The following is a 12,667-nucleotide window of genomic DNA, read 5'->3' as shown; positions in this document are numbered from 1 at the left end:
CCTTTAAGTTGTTTTAAAAGCTTTTAATTACGCTTTAACCATATAGCAAGAAAAACTAAAGAATATTTATTCATATAGGGTCTTTAAGGTTGTTTTTTTTAATTAACATTTAAAAATTGTGTATGGTCTGGATGGATGTTTTGAGTTTCAAAAAAACCTAGACCCAAATGCAAGTTGTCGAAACAATAGATTCATAAAAAAGTTGGGGTTCCACATGCTTTGCCTGGTCTTGGGGCTTGTGGCAGTGGCATCATATTTACAGTGGCATGTAAATAAAAGTTGAATCGCTCTTTCAGTGCAGCTCTTAGAGGGAAAGCGAAAGAGCTCACCGCCAAATTATGTCCAACTATTTCTGCTCCAAACATTCTCACGTCCACATTGACATGCAATGTTTGCACCGTTGCCCGGAAAATAAATAACACACAGCTTGTGTTATTGCCTGAGTTGATGCAAAAGTATATGCCTTAACATTTGCCGGTTCACTGTCGTGTGCAGTTCGAGGTTCATGAGTCATATTTATTGTTTTGGCATCACCTTGAACATTTATGGTGAAGATGGAGGTGGAGGGCAGCGGGCCAGAACATGTGTTTGCACAAACTCTTGCAAAACACGATCGGTATGATCCTCCCAAAGAGGAAATCATAAATGTTCTATAATTAAACCAATTATCATATCTGAACTGAGACACTTTTATTATTGTTTATAGCATGTTTCATTAAGGACGGTACGTAATCAATCAACACGGTCATAAAATAAGGTTAATTAAAAAAAAAACAAATGATGACAGCACTCAAATGTAAATACTAACGAACACAATGAGTTAGACTGGTTTTATTTATATATATATGTGTATATATATATATATATATATATATATATATATGTATATATATATATATGTATATATATATGTATATATATATATATATGTATATATATATATATATATATATATATATATATATATATATATATAGGACACAAAATGGTGAAACAAACAGTCTTAACATTTGAAATTATGACGCACATGTACCAGCGAATTACTGCCTCCACACCCATTTGTAGTCAAATCAACCTTTAAACTGCCTCTGCAATTTGACACATCACCCCCTCCCTACCCCACCCCCAACCCACAGAGATGTGTGTCTGAGTGTTACATCTTTTTCATCCACTGTCTCAGTTTGTGCAACAAACACTGGTGAATCCTGTATAAACACATCCTTAACAAGCAGTCAACACCAGACATGTCAGCTGGTATAAATAGACACAACTGACTAATTAATCATCGCTGGCCTGCTGGCTGTATCAAGTCGCATCACACAGAAATAATGGACATGACTAAACATAGACAAGGCCGGAGCCTGGTGGAGCGAGGGAGGTGATGTTAGTTATCATTTGGTTTATATATCAGCTCTTCAGGCATGTTGATGAAGACTAAAGAGCAGTGTGATGGTGAGAGATGGACAAACATTGGCTGCTGAGCTGTCTGTTCTTGTGGCTATTCTGATTCCGAATGACTATTTTTAAATGCCACTGGTTCCTGATACAGCCAGCACACACGGGGAAGTCGGGTTATTTAGTGTCTGATTTGGGGGCTTTATTTATCTATTCATTTTTCCGTCAGCATGTACTTTGAATAGAATAGAATAGAAATACTTTATTCATGCCCAAGGGGAAATTGTTTTAACATAGCAGCAATACAAACACATATTATAAACATAAAATGTAAAATGTGCAACAGTTACCCATTTTATGACATGCTTGCCTTCCCCATGCAGGGCTCAAGCAAAACGTATAGACACAGCGTTAGGAACAGGATGGCTATAAAGGAAGTGGTAAGAATATGCATGTTACCAATGACCCGTGACATTTAACTGGGCCTCAGGGAGAAGGAACCCAGTGGCCCGTAACGCAACCTCAACCACCACTGTGTCGTTTTGACACAAGGAGGAAATTATGAAATTGTGAAGCTTTTGGCAGCAAGTTAGTACTAACCATGTGACCACGATGTCCTGGCTGTCCCCAGTACATCAGCTCATCGTAGAATTTAAAGGTCCCGCGTAGTTCTGACGAGATAAGTGACTTCTAACTTTGAGACTGCAGAGGTTTGTACATTAGAAGCCCCAAGACCATGTTACCGACAGTTAAATCTTACATTGTGCTGCTTTAAAGCATTTAAAGACGTACTTCTAGTTGTATATTCTGTGGACTAACGTCATCAGTCGTTCTCAGGGAACCCTCCACAGCAATTGCCTGCCTTGTTGCAACTGCACTGCACGGGACTGAATATTTAACTACTTCCTTATAATGTTATTGTCAGTTACAATGAATTACTATAATTTCTATGTATTATTTTTATTTGTAACTGACTGTCTGTCTGCACAAAAACATTAAAAATGATGTCATAGTGAGTCTGTTGTTACATTACATTACATGTCATTTAGCAGACGCTTTTATCCAAAGCGACTTACAATGGAATCAAGTACAATTAGCCAGGGGTGGAATCGAACTTGCGACCATGATGTCTTTGGTACACAAGGTAGGGTCTTAACCACTGAGCCACTCCACCCTGTTACAGGTAATGTGTTAATAATTGCACATGAAATATGAATACACATGTCTAGGTAGAAGTAGATGGATGTACTACACTAATCAAGTGAATATTAAATGTCTAAACCTAATGTCCCAGGTTATTATACATACTACGTGATAATGACTACTTTAAGTTGAGCTGCACCACCAGGATTCATGCTTTCCTCTTATGGAGTAGATGCAGCACGTCAGTTTTGCGTCAAGCTATTAAACCCATACACAGTAAATATTTAACCACACGTCATCGCCGTCATTCTGTTTTCAGAATCCAAATGAACCTCTTCTTGGAAATGACGCTGGTATTTCATTTATTTTGGGAATAATGCTTGACTGAGTCGGAAAAGCTATGCCACTATTATCGTTTTTCTAAAGAAACTCTGAATGGAGGTTTCCATGATTTAGCTGTGCGAGCTAGGGGCCAGTCAGCATGGAGGACAATGAACCCTCTTTTATGGAATTATTGTTGTTGTGAAACACAAACAGGGCGATGACAAGGACGAAGAAGAGGCAGGGCCTGGAAAGTTAAAAGAGGTGGTGGTGGAAAAAGGAGAGCAAACCCAGAGGAGGGTAGGGGAGCAGGCAGAGCCAGAGGGAGACGGGAATGAATGACGTCGTGAGTGGGGATGAACGGCTATTTCGAGAATATGATAGGAGTACGCGGTGCGCACTCTCCGGGCGTGACGTCAACTCTCTTGTATGGCCTGCCAGTCAGATCATGTGACCCGCAATGACCTTTGCTATCAGTGATGTTAACTGCAGAGAAAAGGCCAGAGAGCAGATGCACGGCTGCAAAGTAAACAACAGGGGACAGAAAAAGGAAATGTAAAAATAGAACGCTAAATCAAGAAAAAGAGGGGGTTAAAACAGAAGGAGAGTCAGGAAAAAAAAACTAATTAAGCAAGAGTTTAAGGACTAAGGGTGAAGAACGGAAAGAAAACAGGAGAGATAGAAAACAGATGTCCATATCAGCCGAGATTGAATTAGCCCGCAGCCTTGGCTACCCCCTAAGCGTGGGATGGAGGAGGTTTAGTGGGCAAAGATTCTGGAGAGTGTGTGTGGGTGTGTGTGTGTGTGTGTGGAAGTATTCAACCATGTGGGAGGAGAGCAGGATTTGGCAAGTTCTGAACTTGCTTGCACCAACAAAGGAAATGCCTGCATCTGGTATTCATCACTGTGTACAGTACACACACAGACACACACTGGCGTGCACAAGTACACACTGCTACTACATCCTATCTGTTTTCTAACAGAGCTTAAGTGCAGGGAGTGCTGGTGAGCGCGATAGCGCGGCGTCCGTTCAGCGCGCACTGACCTCAAAGAGCAAACTTTCTTACAACTGATGCTAACCAGTGAATGGATAGAGCCATTGCAAAAGTCATCTCTTTGTTTTACCAGAAGTAATGCGCAATAAATCCATTCTGCATTGCCAAAACCACCTACCCAGCCACCCACACTTCCTGCCCTGAGTCTCTCTCTCTCTCTCTCTCTCTCTCCTCCACTCTCACTTACTCCTCTATTTTCTCCCGTACCACACTCTCTCTCTCTCTTCCACACTTGTTCTGCTCTGTTCTATTTTATGCTCTCCACACTGACACCTAACCTTTGTCGGACCACCAGTCCCATTTGGCGCTACACCGTGGGCCGTCACACAGACAAATAAACAAACAGATAGCGCTAACACCCTTCCAGCTTGGCCGAGTTTCACAGCTAGAAAGGTTCTTATCGTGCCTGGCTTGTGTCCTGTGGGTGGATTTCATTAGCTCATTTAGCACATTCAACCCAGTTCCAGGCTGAGTCCTATTGTGGGCCTTTTTAGTGTGAGCAGACCAGCTCTGTAAAAGGCAGCAATTATCAGGACCACTTTGTGGGGGTGTTGATTTTACACCATTTGGATGAGGCTGTGCAGTATAGGCTGAGTGGTTGACAGGCCCGGATTTGGCGTCGTAGCAACACTAGTGTCCTGTGAGTTGTGCAGCGTCATGACACAAGACTGTGAACAAGACAAACGGTTTGTACACGGAACCCGGTGTGAAATATCCTCTCACCAACATGACGGGCTTTAGTCTCCACAGTACATTGTATTCTCACAGGATCCGTGTGGAGGCTGTGAAGTCAAATGGACTGTGATGACATCGTAGTGCAAACACTTTTATTAGATAACATATGAAGAGCGCACCCTCACATCTGTCATCGTGTATGACTTTCCAACTTTCACACATGCAGCACACAACCACAGATGTTCCGTAATGAGAGGTGTTGCGGTAAGTAATGTTAAGGTAAGTTTCCTTGTAAGAAATTAGGGCCATGGTCTCTTGATTTAGCTCTAATCTTTCCGTCTTTCCATAGACCACAGCACATAAACAGGATATATGGCGGAATTTTGGATTGACCTGTACTTATATTCTGTTTCCTCCCATGGTGGCCAGTTTTCCTGGGGTCCAAGCAGAGCAGTGACCCCGAAGAATAAGAAATTCCACAGTAATGAGTTTTAAAAGGACCACCTTTAAGCAGAAGTACACAACCTTTTGGATTAAACTTGTTTTTCCGAAGGTAAAAACGAGGGCAGAGTGCATTCTGTTCGCTACGAGGAAGGAGATTTCACGGAAAAACAAGAACTCCATTGACGACGCAACTGAACTGCAGTATTCCATGTCTAATACAACGAGGGGGAATATCCTTCACCCAGTCCCTGTCATGTTTTTCACGGCGGGGGTGGATATCATAAGAAAACAACAAGAGGCAGCAGTTTCAGCCAATCAGAGGAAGCAAGCAAACCACTCACACAACACACAGGACATAAACTCTTCCATGAGATGCTCATTTTAATTTAATCTCTTTTCTTTTTAGTCGTCACATGTGCATGCGGCGACTCTTTAATGTTCTTTAATGTGATACAGAAACAAGACAACATGTTACATGAGCAGAACATAATGTTATTTGTCATGCGACACACACACACACACACACACACAGCCATACGATTGATGTGTCATCTGCAGAGAATGAACGCAGCAACGATTGTGAAATATTTGGCTCGTGTCCAGTGCCCTGTTCACTCTGTCGAGGTTGTGATTAGTGATGACTCACTCACTCACTCACTCACTCGCTCATTCACTCACTCACTCACTCAGCAATGAATGAAATAAATGAACTTCAAAAGTATGTACGCCAAGTTCATGTTGTTGTGACTCATTTGTCCGCCGTTAAATCTGCACGGCAGAAGTATCCACATCCTGAAAAAGTTTCAGTGAAAACTTTTTCAGGATCAAAGTCAATGGAATGGATGTCGTGACTCGCGATAACTGGAAACGGGGGTCTGGGCGAAATGTTCCTGGCTCGCATGTTTAGAAGTTACTGTAAACTGTGACTGTGACTAAATAATAGTCTCAAGTGACACTTTCTTTTCTTGTCCCGTCTTTGCACGTTTTGCAACATTTTCGCTCTCTCCTTTCTCCAGCCAGGGCTTTGACACTCTCTGTGGCAGGCTGTCCACTTTAGTGTGTAAAAGCCGTAGTGCTCGAGATGAGTCATCAGTCATCTGTGCTGTGAGCCGGGAGAACGATCAAACGGGGGCTTTTTCTGCAGGTGTGGGATCAGACGCCCTGTCCACACTCAACTCATCACCCTCTTCTCTTTTAACTTTTACTACTAATTATCCCATCCCACATTTACCGGCGCTGTAACCAGATTTCTTCAAGATTACAACAAAATTAACATTTGTAGCAAAAACATAGGAGGAAATCTGCATTTCTGGGAAATAGCGACAAATGAAACATGTTTTCATTCATTGCTACTGTAAATGAATCAACCTTAACAATAAAAAAGGTAACGGTTAGTTAATATTGTGGTAGATCTGTTTCTTTTTTCGAGTAGTGAAACTTCAACGAATGTTTTAAAGCTGAAATTGATGTTACACGTTGGCAAATGGGGCCACACGGCGGTGTAGTGGTTAGCACTCTCGCCTTGGAGCGAGAAGACCCGGGTTCGAGCCCCGGTTGGAACAAGGGCCTTTCTGCATGGAGTTTGCATGTTCTCCCCGTGTGTGCGTGGGTTCTCTCCGGGTTCTCCAGCTTCCTCCCACAGTCCAAAAACATGCAATGTGGGGACCATAGGAGTGAGTGTGAGAGTGAATGGTTGTTTGTCTCTAGCTGTGTGTGGCCCTGCGATGGACTGGCGAACTGTCCAGGGTGTACCCCGCCTATCGCCCGATGTAGCTGAGATTGGCGCAGCACCCCCCGCGACCCTCTGGTGGAGGATAAAGCGGTTAGATAATGACTGACTGACATGACGTTGGCAAATGTGTTAGTTATGTTTGTTTTGGGTCACGTTTTTGTCATTTCCTGTTTTATTTTGGTGAGGATTTAGGGCTTCCTGTTGGTCTGCACTCTGTCTACCTTGTCCTTGTCTTGTCTGATTACCTTGAGTGTTTGCACCTGGTCCCCTTTCCCCTTCTTAAGTCACTCATTTCCCTTTGTCCTTTGTCAGTCTCCATGCTCGTCGTTACCTTGTTCATGCTTAGAGTGTATAATCAAGTTTAGATCTAGTTTTTGTTTTCGTGCTTGGAGTTACGATCCAAGCTGATCTAGTTTTACGTTTTCGGGAGCAATAAAGCCTCATTTTTGATTTGACGTATCTGACTACGTTATTCCCCTTGCTGTTTCCCCATGGTTTTTGCAGATTACTCCAACTATTGCACAAAGGAAGGTGGAATTATTTGTGTCAACAATGAAGTGTTCACCCAGTACCTACCTGTAACAACAACAAAAAAGACTTCAGCTTGCTACTGCTGCAACTTCATGACAGTGACCAAACAAGAACTGTCAGCATTTGGCAGGCAAAGGAAGGAAGATGTGCTGTGATAGTAGAGTCGTCTGCAGCCTCAGGGAAAGAATGAACACAGATCATTCACATCAGTGAAACCACTTTCCTGTTTTATTTATTGTTTTGGTCTTTTCAGTAGGTATCTCTAGTCTGTCCTGCCCGTCGTCCTTGTCTACATGTTCTCACGTGTTCTACTATGTTCTGGTCCGTGTTCCTTCTTCCCATGTGTGTCAGCTCACAGTAGTTGAAGTCATGTTTTCCCTAAACCCTTTCCTGATGCTTTGGACTATTTTTTTTTGCCTTTTGTGGGCCTTTGGTGGGCACAAGGGCCTTTCTGCATGTTCTGCATGAGTCCATGTCGCTTCAAAGATAACATGTAAATAAAAGATGCACTAGTATCTGGACCTTGTGGAGTAAAAAACAAAACAAGAACGTGGCAGTTTAGTGTACAACGCAACATGTTTGCATCTTTGCCTTGAGTTTACACCGAAATGTCAACGTGATAAAAACAGCTTTGAGTCTGCGTTCCAACACTAAGCACCAGACACATAAGGAAATGTACTGCTCTGTTTCCACTTTGCCATGTGGCCAATGTGTGGGAGTGACTATGTTTACATAGACAGCAATATTCCCATATTAAAGTAAAACACTAGTCTGAATAAGACTCTGCCATGAAAACAGCATTTGGCGATATTACCTGACCAGAGATAATCAGATTAAGATGTGGATTATTCTGATTTATTGTGTATTTTATTTTTAACACTTCTGCAAACTACAGTACTACCTGGAAATAGTGAGTGAATAGTGTAATCTTAGCTTTAAAAATCCACTGTACAGCACTTTGGAGTGGAACTCAGTCGGGAACACTCTGATCATAATTAAATTAATTTACTGCAACAGATGGAAATGCAGTTAGACTTGATGCTGATGGCTCCGCCTTTGAGATGTTCCCTGGATTGGCCAAGCCGCATGATCTGCCAAACAGGGATCAGTGCAGGAAACCCCTGTACACAGCTAACCCAAGATAGAGTAACAAGACATAACATAACATTTTGAATGCTTTGGCCAGCTAAATTCTGATGGAGGCGACTGGGCAGCAGTGGTGTAGCAGGATATGAGAGAGGGAGGAGTATTAATTAAAATTCGCCTTAGTGTGAGAGCGACCACTAATACATTGTGGTCATCTGGCTGTCAGCTGATTACAGCTGGGTGCGAATGACCACTGTGTCCGGTGTAAACTTGGCTTCATCATAAATCATCTGCTTTTCATAACCTCAAACTAAGCATTTTCTATGTATTTTAGGCATAATAGAGGCCGCCGTCTAGCACTATTATGCTTCTACCGCAGCCTGAATGGAAGCCAGAGTGGCTGTTTCTATACGGAAGAACAATGTCCTTTCTGGTATGTCAAGGCCACCACAGATCATTGATGCAAGGGGAGAGTGGAGTACAGAAGTCTCACTTTTTAAATTTCACTCATTCCTACACACTGGACCTTGAAAGGCCTCGCAGGTAATTTACAGATTAACATAACCTAACCCCCTCCGGTGTGGCCAAATCCAAATTTAATCATTCTGTACAGTCTGAGTTCAGTGCTCTGCCCTCTGGTGGAATAATAGAAGCAATATGCTTAGTACACGTGTAGTGCACAGCTAGTTTGTGAACAAATACATGGGAACAGCCCATATTTCTCTGGCCTTAGTCGCTTTATACAAAGATATATATACGTCTTCATCAGAATACAAGAGCACAGACCTCCACCACAGCTTAAACTCCAGCTTAAGTTAAGATGTCGCTGAGATATGTGTAATATAATCATGTTAAATTTAAATTGACGTAATCTGGATCATATAAAGCTATATATGAAATGAATGTACCATACATACACATACACAATGACACAGAGGTGAATTGTTGCTCTCCATGGTTTGAAGTTCCTTATTTCCTCTGTTTCGTCCTTTTCTCGTCCGTCACCGTCGCGGCTCAAAGTTCTCCAACCATCTGCTCAGCTGAGGTAACAATGTCCTCATTTCCGCAGCAGTGGACAGAGCGTTGACTGAGTAATCGTCACGCACTAACGTGATAATCGGAAAGATGAATGGGATTTTCAACTAGCAATTTAGGTATGTATGTAAACACAGCCCCCGTTTATAGTTGGGAACATGGGATTACATGGCATGAGGGTTCAAAGTTATGTCAAAAAGGTGGAACATTCACTCTCGAACACCTAATCTGAGTACATGCACCCTATTATTTTACAGTATCGTCACATCTGTCACATCTGCCACCCTTCCTGTATGATGTATTGAAAAGGATTGACTAACACCTTTTGTATTGTATGAAAGGTATGTGCGCATCTGTTTGTATCGGGTTCCGGCGGTGGGGGTGGTGATGTTGTTGTGAGCGCAGCGTTACGACGGCGAGGCGTGTCCACCCCACTCACAGGGTGAATCAGGAGGAAATGGTGGCAGGAGAACAACAGCGCCAGGATGAGTGCGTCGGGCATGGTTCATTTTTCTCCTGAGGCAGAGGGCGGTCCACTTGTGACTTTGATGGATAGGAATGCTGCTCAACCCACCCACCCACCCACACACACACACACACACACGCCCACACATGTCCCATACACTCTCACACAACTACTCATGCGTTGTTCCTCGACTATGTACATATACGTACACAGAGTGGACGGGTGTTTGCACAATGGCACACGTTGTCCGACCGCATTTGACGTCCGACTTGAAATGTTTACGTCCCACCCACGCGCCCCTTCCTCCCCTGTCAATAAACTCTTACCAGAAGTATGTGTAATGCATTACTACTGTCATTTGCGGCATACATGGGTTGCTCTCGCATCCTCCATCACAGGTTTACCCGTGTGCATCTCACTGTGCCATGCAGCGCACAGTGAAAACGTGAAAATGATGATAAATTTGGCCATTAACACAATTCTTTCACTTAATCACATTACAATTAGGACAGACAGAATGAGGGGCACACACTGCACCCACTACTGGGGATTAAAATTAATGACATACTTAAAGCAGGTCTTCAACTAAAATACTGAAATAACACATAGTTGGGAGTTGTACTTCTGTGTTACAAGGTCTTATTACGGCAAAACGAGGTCAGGGAGTTCAGCGTGACCTGTACTGAGGTCACACCCAAAACCCAAGCGCAGCCAAGCTGTATCGCAGCCGAATGAAGTAGATAGATAGATAGACAGACAGACAGACAGATAGATAGATAGATAGATAGATAGATAGATACATACTTTATTCATCTCACAGAGAAATTCACTGTGCGACCGACACGGCAGCATCCAAACAGGTTGCAGAGTGTGATCGTTCAAAAGTACGACGTTTGACTTGAACAAAGGGTTTGCGTTTACAAGTACAGGAAGGCGTTTAACCGACTCCTTTCATTTTGTTCCACTGACTCAGCATCTCCCAGGCAGAAGTAAAGAGTTAGGAGTCTGATAAAGCGCTGAGAAAGGAAGCTGCTGGGGCCAAGCAAAGACACGCACCTTTGTCAAATTTCTCTGAGAGAACAATGTCAGTGTTTCTATTGCACACTCACTCTCCCTCACACAAACACACACGAGGATGAGGATGATTCATTTCTCAGACAGTGTGATAATATGCTGGTGGGGCACGACGTCCGCCGCGCAGCAGGGAGGAACGTGTCTGTCATCAGACAGACTGTGCTGGTCCTGAGGCTGGAGGGAAGGACACTTCTTGGCTGGTGAATGTTGAATGCTGACACATTGCACAACAACTCACTTGTCCTCAAGGTGAACCTCGTTGTGATCATTTCATCATATACAGTATACAAGCCACAGATGTAATCAGTGAGGAGGAGGTTTCTGCCAAACATGTATTCAAACACTATGGTTGAGTACAAGTGTATGGTATTTTTTTTACTTTGATTAGTTCCATTGTACACTACTTTGTACGTCTTCCTTAACTCCACTATAGTTTGACTGTGAATATTTAACAAAAAAAACAAGACAAACAATATTCTGGGGAAAACCTCATGTATTTCTCTATAATAGTGACTATACATTGTTTAATTAGAAATTAATTCATGGATATTATAAAATAAACATTTGTTATACTCCAGTCATAGCGCATGAAGCAGGCAATATATGTGATTTTTGGATCGTGATTGTACATTTTTATCTGTCCGATATCCTATCCAGTGATTTTGACCAGTGTAGGTTATCGTGTCGGCTCATCTCCAGTCAGAACGAGGACGAAAGGTGATTGAGGTGACTTTGAACGTGACATGTTGGTGTCAGGTGGGCTGCTCTGAGTGTTTCAGAAACTGCTGATCTCCTGGGATTTTCAAACACAACCATCTCTAGGGTAAACAAAGAAAGAAAGGTCCAAAAAAAAGAGGAAATATCCAGTAAACAGCAATTATCTGGGGGAAAATGCCTTGTTGATGCCAGAAATCAGAGGAGAACGACTGGGCTTGATCAAAATAACCGACACAGTAACAGTCAGTCAAACAAAGGTATGCATTAGACTTATAGTTTATAAAAACAGACATAATTCTGCTTTTGCCACTTTAATAAGTGTCATTTTACCTAATAAAATGTGCAACCTTGTCATTATAATAAAGGAATTTGGCAACTTTTCAGACCCACTGGCAGTGGGCCATGGACCTCCAAGGGTCCTCGGACTCCCATTTTAGAACCACTGGGTTGTACTTCATCACTAATAATAATAATACTAATCCTGAGCACTAATATAAAAGATATAAAGTTTTTTTTTATATCACATAGGGTAGGAGTTATGGGAGAATAAGAGTTTCCTTTTCATCTTTAAAGTCAACATTTGTATGTGTGCTTAATTTATATAAAGTCCCTACTTTGTGTCAAAATGTTCTAAGGTATCCATGTCTAATGAACATCAACACTATCTAACATATCTACTAAACATGTTGTTTGTTTTGTTTTCAAAGAAAAAACACAACGTAACATCCTCATTACACACGTGCGCTTCCCAAACACAGATAACAAAGTGCCAGTCAAGCTTTAGATGTCAACAGTCTACGTGTGTATTCTCGTATCCAGGCAGCGTGTTTACCTGCTCTGTTACCCGGTGACATTTTTCTCTACGTCGTCAAAAACTGGCAACACCCAGCTGATATCTTCAAATCTCATTTTGTTTACTTATTTAAGGTGGAAAGACACGCGCCGATTGTGATGCGTCCCTGTTTGGGCGTATGTCACATTAAATGTCACTGT

This window comes from Solea senegalensis, linkage group LG14 (assembly GCF_019176455.1).
Source record: "Solea senegalensis isolate Sse05_10M linkage group LG14, IFAPA_SoseM_1, whole genome shotgun sequence".
Classification (NCBI taxonomy): domain Eukaryota; kingdom Metazoa; phylum Chordata; class Actinopteri; order Pleuronectiformes; family Soleidae; genus Solea; species Solea senegalensis.
Note: the sequence above shows the minus strand (reverse complement) of the source record.